Genomic DNA, 10,260 nt, shown 5'->3' with positions numbered 1-10,260 from the left:
CGAGTGCGAGCAAGAAGGCCTACAAACCTGACCCAGTTACACCAGTTCTGTCAAGAGGAGTGGGCCAAAATTCCAGCAAACTATTGTAGAAAGCTTGTGGAAGGATACCCAAAAATTTTGGCCCAAGTGAAACAGTTTCGGGGCAATTCCACCAAGTACTAAGGAGGTGTATGTATACTTCTGACTTTAATGAAAGTGATAATTAAATCTAATTCTAATTCTAATTCTAATCTATCTATCTATCTATCTATCTATCTATCTATCTATCTATCTATCTATCTATCTATCTATCTATCTATCTATCTATCTATCTATCTATCTATCTATCTATCTATCTATCTATCTAATATGATGTGAGGTCCAGTTAACAGCTAAAACAGGTAGAAGTAATAACTACTTTTTACTTAAGTACATGTCAGAGCCAAGACTTCTTTACTTTCACTTTAGGAAAAAAGTATAATCAGTACTTCAACTTTTACCCGAGTATTTTAAAACATGAGTATCTGTACTTCTACTTAAATAAAGGATGTGTGTATTTTTGCCACCTCTGGTTATGTCACACAACATAGCAAAGTCACACAGCCAGTTTGGATCTGACAGTTCAGACAAATGTTTTCCTTTACTCTGCATGAAAAGAGAAATAGCCTGGCCTTTGCTCCTACTTAGCCACCGTACTTCTGTATGGTACGGCACGTCGCCAAGCTCCGAACCCATCTCCTGCAAGAACATTTGAAACTGACGATGATTTAGGCCACAAGCCCGAATGAAGTTCACTGTTTTCATGACTGTGGTCACTATATCATTCATCCCCAGCACCCTTCCACACAAAGCTTCTTGATGGATAATGCAATGATACGTTATCAGAGGCGTGTGACAGTTACTTTTTTTGCAGTTTCTCCTTCATTAGTCCAACAAAGCCCGCTTTTCCTCCACACATTGCAGGTACACCGTTTGTAGTTAATCCCACCAACTTTTTCCATGGCAATGCATTTTTACTTACGGACTTCCCCACCGCATCAAAAATGTCCCATGCATGGCAGCTACATCCAACAGCTCCTCAGTGACAGAAAGATCTGACTTGACGCCTCTGATAAACGCTGTATCCATGTTGTCTGTGCTTTCATCAAGAGCTAATGAAAAAGCTATGTAGCTGCGTGTCTCTTTGGCCAGCTGTGTTGCCAGGTTTCCTGCTAGTTCCTTAACTCGGTCCACGATGGTGTTTCTTGATAAACTGACATTTTTAAAAGTCTGTATCTGGTCAGGACACACCTGCTCACAGACCTTCAGCATGCACTGCTTCAAAAATGCACCCTCTGAAAAAAGACTTTGCAGCGCAGGCAATTTCTTCAGCCACAATAAAGCTAGTGTAAGAACTGTGCGTGGATACTTGTTAGATTTTTATCATGCCCAAACGAAACTTAATTCTTGGAGAGGTTTTCCATACGACCTGTTATGCCCGTGGTGCCTTTCTGATATCAGGAAAGAAGAAATACACAGCACACAGAATGCAGCAAATGTTCTTCCTCTTCTGGTTTATTGCAGACACAGAACGTATATATATATATATATATATATATATATATATATATATATATATATATATATATATATATATATATATATATATATATATATATATATATATATATATATATACACACATACAGAGAAAAGGCTGTCCTAAACTTGTTTCCTGTTTAGACAAGAGGATATACTATACTATACACACTGAGATTTGTGAGCCCAGATCAGGACTCCCTGTTTACCTTACAGACTAGCATCGTAAATATTTTATAGACACTGAACAGACAAAGAAATGTGTGTGAAACAGTGTCAAAAACATCTTAACACTAACAATGGCCACTTTAAATCATTTATGATTTAGCATCACACACCAAAACATAGGATGTTCATCCTGGGAACAGAATCGGTGACATAAACTGCAAATGGAAAAGATAAAGACAAACAAAACATTTACATTTACATTTACATTTGCGGCATTAAGCAGACGCCCTTATCCAGAGCGACGTACAAAAGTGCTTTAAATCTCTAGTAATGAATAAATCTACACTGGTACGCAAGATTACAAATTAATACAATCGAATTCTACGAACTTGGAAAGTGCTAATTTAGGTATTTCAGGAAGAGGTAGGTCTTCAGTCGTCGCTTGAAGATAATCAGGGACTCTGCTGTACGGACATTTAGGGGAAGTTCATTCCACCACCTCGGTGCCAGAACAGAGAAAACATACAGATTCCATTTCATTATTTCCCAATATGCATATAATCCTTCATCATCACCACTCCAATCGAGGCCTTTATGGCCTGTCTTACCATCGTCATCAAACATGGCAACATACAAAGTACAATTCCAACAATCAATAAAAGAATCATTCCTAAAAGACAAAATAGTGTTCAACACTTGTAAACAAACTCTTAATCTTCTCAAAAAAACTTTGTTCAGCAGTTGTTTCATGTTCTCCAAGACGTCATGAGACAATTGTTTCTCAGTGCTTGTTCAATATGTCTATAAGCAGTATTATAAAGTATACGTAACAGTTTACTCTCTGAATGATGTGTTTAAGAAAATAAGAAAAATTCGGAGTCTAGTTACAACTATGCACATATTGTTATAGAATTTAGACCTAGAGCAGGTATCAGGGTAAGCTAAACAGTCAAGTGAGTCAGATCTTCACCCCCTTTCTACTATAAAGAAAGGATCTTTCCGTGGGCTCTCAACTGTTTCAGCCCTAAATACTCACTTAGGCAGGCTTCTTAGGCCAACAGACTAATTAGTGCATAGAATAGAATAAGTGGGTGCTGTTTTGATCCTGCTTGCGTGTATCCACTGTGGCTAAAAATCAGTCAGAACTCCAGTTCTGGTTACAGCTAGAACAGTCGCTGGACCCAGATACTTCGGCTCAACGACCTTGGTAGGCTTCAGACTTCTTATCAGGACCTGCTGATTAGGCACAAAAGGGTGTGTTGGCTTATTTGTAGGCAGAGGAAGAGTTAGTGAGACATCAGCACTGATAGAATTCAATTTCTCAGCCAGGGCAGAAACTTAGTCCTCCACCATCACTTCCAGGTTACCTAAGGAAGAAATGCCAGTGTGTCCCCTGACCGATGGGGTTGGAAAAGGTTAATTCATTCATTTTTTCCCGCTTATCCGTAATTCGGGTCGCGGGGGCAGCAGTCTAAGCAGGCCCCCGCCTTCGACTGCTGCCCAATCCTCACAGCACCGTCCCTTATGGTCCCTCCTGCAGGTGGTGAGCCCACGGGAAGGCGGCCCCATCTCACGGACCTTGATATTTCCCTCGTAAGGGACCCCCGGAGCATAGAGGGTTAAGGGCCTTGCTCAAGGGCCCAAGAGTGGCAGCTTGGCGATACCGGGGCTTGAACACCAGACCTTCCGATCGGCAACCCAGCGCCTTAACCGCTGGAGCCACCACTCCCCCTGGGGTTGGGAAAGGTTAGAACATAAAACTTTCAAAGGGTTAGTTTTGTTGAAGATGGGGTCATTTTCATTTCTGTGAGTACTACCGGGAGAACAACAGTCCAATTTCGGCCTGTTTTAATGCAGGCTTTAGTTACACGTTCCTTAATGGTTCTGTTTGTTCTCTCTACCACTCCAGCTGACTGTGGGTGATAGGGAATAATAAAATGCTAAGCTTATAGACAAAAGTTGTGTTACCTTCGAAGCAAAAGGTGTGCCGTCATCACTTTCAATTACACTAGGAATACCCAACCTAGAGATGATCTCTTTCGTTAATATTTTGACAACCGTTTTAGCATTCTCTGTCGCACATGCAAATGCTTCTGGCCACTTGCTGAATCTGTCAACTATAACCAACAGGTATCTAAAATTTCCTACAGGTGGCATATGTGTAACTATGGCCACTTTGGCAGGGAGTTGAACAGCTTTTAAAAAGTCACCTATGAGATTAAAATGTGCTATGGGCTTTCCATCAGCTGTTTTAAAGTCTTTTTGCTTCCATGTTTCGGCAAAATCATGCCCAACACCATAAGCATACTTAGAATCAGTGTATATAGTCACTACTTTACCTTCAGACAACTGACATGCTCTTGTAAGTGCCACCAACTCTGCAGCTTGTACTGATGTGTATGGTAATGGTTTAGCTTTAACTATTACATCAGGTAATCTTACAACCGCATATCCACATAAATACACATCAGAAGGTTTTGAACATGAACCTTGTACATATAGGCAATCCCCCACTTCCAGGGCCGTATCTAAAAGATCAGGCCTACAAGAGGTCTCTTGTTCAATGTGTTTAAGGCAATCATGTGCGTCGTCAAAACCATCTAAGTCAATATTGTCTAGCAGATCACGCTGAGCTACTACAGCTGAATGTGGCTTAGAAGAAGGCTTAATAGTTAAGTTTTCCGTTGCCAAGAGTGTGGTTTCATAACCAGATCTACGTTGTGCTATCATATCTTGTGTGTTGAGGTTGTTTAAAATAGCTGTTACCTGATGTGAGGTGTACAGTATTAAAGGATGTGACAGCACCATTTTCTCAGCATCCCGGACCATCAGAGCCGCAGCAGCCACTGCACGCAAGCACAAAGGCAACCCTTGTGCTATGTTGTCTAAAGATTTGGAAAGATACGCAACAGGGCGATATCTGTCACCGTGTTCCTGGGCTAGGATCCCCGCAGCCGTACCACCACGTTCGTGCACACGAAGGTGAAAAGGTTTAGTATAATTCGGCTGACGAGTCAACGAAACCCTAAGAAGACGGGTCCAGGTGAATTGACGTCCCCTATAGGCAAACATGAAAAGTGTCTGCGTCTCTGAGGCCAAAGGGACACTGAAAAAAGCAGAACAAAGATCAATCACAGTAAAAAAAAACTGTGAGTCGCTGGTATATAGTATATAACAATGGTAGCTACATCGGGCTCCTAAGGAGCTAACGGAATAACTATTTTATCAATCTCACGTAAATCTTGTGTTAACCTCCAGCATTTTTTATCTGCCTTCAAGACGAGATTAATCAGTGTGTTATAAGGTGAATGTGTCTCGATCAAAACACCTTGTGACAATAAATTGTCAATAACTGGAGCAATGGCAACATTCTTCTCTTTTGACAATGGATATTGTTTAACGAAAATCGGATGGTGTGTTTTCATGAGTGCATGATACGGTTTTACCTGGATTAAACCTGCCTCATCTTTGTGAGAGGCCCATAATTTAGGGTTCACTTTACCTAAATTGGGTTCATCAGGCAGGACCTCTGTACTACCCTGTAAGAAATCTTCTGGATGTGGCTGTGGCTCGGTTGAGAGCATGAGGACAGAAGGAAAAGACAGTGAGACATTGGTTTCAAAAAACGAAAAGAATAGCCCATTAGATACTGGCGAAAATGACGAATGGACAACACAATGGCCCAAAACTCCCTATCGTAGGCTGACCATCGTTTCTCAGTGGGTGTCAAAATGTGACTGCCATATGCAATAACATTTTCTTTGTTATCGTTCATCTGGGCCAAAACACATCCAATTGCCGTATTTGACGCATCAGTAAAGAGCAAAAACTCTTTGGAAAAGTCAGGGAACGAAGGGATAGGAGTATTGGTAAACGCATGGCAAAGCGAAACAAAAGCTTCCTGCTCTACTTCAGTCCAAACAAACAGTTTGCCTTTCTGAGTAAGTGCATGCAGTGGCTGTGCCAATTGTGCAAACTTACAGATAAAACATCTGTAATAGTGACAGAGTTGAGGCCCCTATAATCTATGCAAAAACGCCAAGAGCCATCTTTTTTCCACACCATAACAACAGGGGCAGCCCATGGACTATGACTGACATCAACTATGCCTTTGGCCAACATGTCATCTACATGTGATTAAATCACATCCTGCATTTGTGATGAGGTGCGGTAAGCCCGTTTTCGAACTGGGGCTGCATGGGAAGTATTGATTTTGTGGGTGACAAGGTTCGTCCTACCATAATCTGTGTTACTAGTGCTAAATATGTCACTGTTTCGAAGCAGCAGTGATTTTATCTCAGAAAGCTGAGAATCAGATAGGTGCCCACTATTAACCTCCAGCACAATTGCAGGAGACACTGCCGGTGGGGTAGAACATTACACACAGAACCTGAGCTGTCAAAAACATCATCCTGGCCTATAGGGGTGAATTTTCCTAGTTGCATACCAGGCTGTAGCACAAAAGGGCTGTTAGTAGGATTCATGACACGCACCACCGTGAGACCATTTTTAGCAACTGTGAGGGTGCGTGCTACAACAACACCATCCAGTTTAAATGAGTAAGGTTCAAGTAATCCATTATACCCATCTGCTAAACCTGCTTTAAGGGCAGAAGATATAAGCGTGGCTGTACAATGCATTTCACATTGAGGGGGAATAGTTGTAGCCACCGAAATTTGGGCTGTACAGTGAGCAGGGACAAGCTGGGCTGTGCTTAGTAGTGGTAAGGTTTGATCATAGAGGCAACAAAATCCTCTGCCTAGATCCAAAACCACCTAATGCTGCTTCAGTAATCCCAGCCAAGTATGATACCCTGACTAGCATTTCTAACAACCTGCATTTCATGTTGAAATGTAAAAGAACTTATAGAGACAGACATAGTCCCTAAACTGTCTAAACTCTAACCAGTTACAGATTTTGACAAAATGAAATTACTTTTTAAAGGTGTCTTACACAATGAAGGTATTGACATACGTATAGCTTCATTAATGATTGAAATACTAGAGCCTGTATCCAACAGTATGTGCATATGAGTACCTTTAACAATACCGGAAATGTGTGAAGTGAAAGTGTCCTTACAGTCACCAGAAAATGAATGTTCATCCTCAGCAAGGTTATCAGATGGGGAAATAGCTGATGAGTGCCCCGCAGCACGAGCTAATGGAAGTTTCCCTGGTCCTGGCTGTGATGATCTTTGTAGATAACCCGTGAACCATTCTGCTGATCCATTCTGCGTTGCCGATGTCTGTATTGAGGTTTCTGGCACTCCTCAAAGGCGACGCGCTTCTGATGAGAACTCTAGCTCCGGCGTCGAAGTGGAGAGCTATTGTATGGCCTGGTGACATACTGTGGTCTCTGCATGCCATCATCATAGCAATTATGGGCTGTCATCAGCTGAATATCTTGAGGAATGAAAGGGCCTGGACCCCTTCCTGCGGTGTGGAGAAAAATCACCTCGATCACGTTGCCAGTATGTGTCTCTGCCATGTCTGTCATGATCTCTGCTATGGTTGAGGGACTGGTCAGGTGACGAATGTCGAGAACCTGAATGCCTAGGTGGTGAAAATTCAAAAGCTGTGTTCCATGCAGTGGCATGTCCAGCTGGACTTTGTTGATATGGTGATGAGGGTCTCTTTGATCGACCATACTGATCATAAAATTGTAATTTCAATGCGGTCAAATCTTTACTCGCGTACAGCTTGCTTTAGAAAAAGATTGTCAGTGTTGGACACAGCATTGACTGTTTGCATTGCAGAAACATCTCTGGCAGTGTTAGCAGCTGAAATTGGATGTACCAGTCCTGCTGCTTGTCGAGCATGTTCTGCTTGAGCAGCAACTTCAAATGTTTCTTTAAAAGTTTTGACTCCTCTCTCATGGCACTTAATTTGGAGTTCTTGATCCAGAACAGCCAGAAATCTTGACAGTTTCATGTATTCAAAGGCATTTTGTTCAAATTCAGGAAAAGCCTCTTTGACAAGCCTACAAATGTCTGCAGCATACACCTCCATAGCTTCATTTGGCAGTTTATGGCATGAATTAGGAAATGTTTGGAAAGAAGCAATAACATCTTTCTGTCTAAAAGCATTTTGTAACTGTTTCTTTGACATGCTCTTACATTTGGTTCTTTTTAGTTGCTTTTAAAATATATTATTGACAAAAGACTTATTACACTGTATTCAGCACAAACTGGGCTACCATAATATGTAAACAACGTATATGTGTGTGTTTGTATTTTTGACTAAATAAGGTTTATGCGTGGTTTGTGGGGGAAAAAAAAAAAACCCTCACTGAAATAAGGCCACAAAACCTATAGTAAACATTTCACAAGACTTTTTGAGAATAGATCTTCTAATGTAGGTTTATTTTTTTTAATCATGTGAAAATCATCCTGCCTGCTCATTCACATTAAACAATATTTTGATTTAAAATTTAACAGTTTCTACTTTGAAAGGCCATATGTGTAGAGGCGTCGACATGCTGTGACTGACAGCTTTGTAGACAATGGGTCGCATAATGAGCTGTCGATTACATAATGAGCTGTGGATCACTGAGCCAGGATCTGCGTGAGAAGTACAGTACTACAAGAAGGAATGCGTTTCCTTTGTGGTTTATTTAAAATACACATTAGCAGGGACAGCATTAAAAAGGGAATTGTGTAACAATAAAACAATACAGTACAGTATGTATAAAAAATAAAGAGTGCAACAAAAACAATAACACAATACACTACAGTAGGGTACCGCAAATCCTAGCCTGTAGGGCTACAATACTATGCATTAAATAATAATAATAGGGTATCCATTTGAGGAATCGGCAAGAACAAACAACTTGAACCCCCACTTAGTTGGCTTGGCTTTCATGTACTGTGTCATCCCAGTGTTAGCTTTGCATGCTACCATCCTCTCATCCACGGCTAAATGTCTTCTAGGATGATAAATTGCTTTGCATGTCTTACGGATTGTGTCCATAAAAGCGGTTTCACTCTGAACAGACGGTCATGTTCAGTTGTGCCCCTCTTTCTGTCGTTTTCTTTGTCTGCATCTGGGTGACTCATGTACATTCCACGAAATTGTCCTGTATCTGTCCCTTGACATAATTGTTGCTGGAAAGGGAACTGTGAAAATACTGCTCTGTCGCCAGTAGTCTATGATGGAGGGCAACTTTACCATTGCCATGTAAAATAAGAGCCCAATGTAGCGATACATTTCACTCACGGTTACATCTCTCCATTTGTATTTGCGTCCCTTGGCTATTGACTTGGCAGCTTGAGCATTTGTGTTGTGGCACAGAGTTGACACAACACTCTCCGGGAAAAACATTTTAAATAGACTAAATGGAGAATGAGAGTCAGAAGACCTCAGTTGAGGTCCAGGTTCATGTGCGGACAGGAATCGCAGAGTCTGTGGAACTGTGTCGTTATCTGTCTGATCCTTCCATGACATGGTGGACTGTCTGTGTGCTGCCTTTGCCCTTTTTGGAGCAGGTGCTTGATCACATCTGTTAATGAAACACACACAGACACATGAACATCACTAATTGTGTAATTGTGTCAAAGTTGTTTGCATATGTCATACAATGCAATAATGATTTAAACTAAATATAATTTAAGAAAATACAAAATATGTACTTACTCAGGATGATTCTCGGTTGAACTCAAAATAGAGGGACGCCTGCGTGGCCTGGTGTGAGTTTCCAGTGAAGGCAAGGGTGATGCAGCCACATTTCTAAAAATAACCAAACAATATATTTTAGGATGATGAATACACTTGAACAATATATATTTGTTAGCACGCATTGTATAGCCTATAGGCCTATTTGTTGATGGGCAATAGGACAGATAAATGTATGTTGATGGGCCATAGACAATAATGCATCTCAGACATTTACACCATCACCATTTACAGCTGAGCAAATAATATTGTCATTGATAAAGTTGTTTGCATATGTCATACAATGCAATAACGATTCAAACTAAATATAATTTAAGAAAATACAAAATATGTACTTACTCAGGATGATTCTCGGTCGAACTCAAGAAGGAGGGACGCCTGCTTGGCCTGGTGTGAGTTTCCAGTGAAGGCAAGGGTGATGCAGCCACATTCCTAATAATAACCAAACAATATATTTTAGGATGATGAATACACTTGAACAATATATATTTGTTAGCATGCATTGTACATATAGCATTTACACCTCAGCATTTCGGAACATCTCTGCTAGCTAACACTACATAACAGACTTTCAGGATGATAAGTGAGACTAACCAAAACTGAACTGAGGCTAAAATATAACTTTATATAACGTCAACAATATTTAGGGCATACAATTATGTTACCGGCCTCAGACCTAGGGGATATCTGTGCCTGCAGCAAATGATACACAGGGAGTGTGCACTGTGGATCAGAGAACAAACTGAGAGAAACACAAGAGAACCAAAGTTAGATGTTTCCACAGCGGCAGTCAGTTTATTACTGCAATACTTTTTCTTTAAATGCGTTAACTTCTGAAAAAGATTACACTTTCTAAAAGTGCATT

The sequence above is a fragment of the Silurus aristotelis genome (genome assembly GCF_946808225.1).
Source record: "Silurus aristotelis genome assembly, chromosome: 8".
Classification (NCBI taxonomy): domain Eukaryota; kingdom Metazoa; phylum Chordata; class Actinopteri; order Siluriformes; family Siluridae; genus Silurus; species Silurus aristotelis.
Note: the sequence above shows the minus strand (reverse complement) of the source record.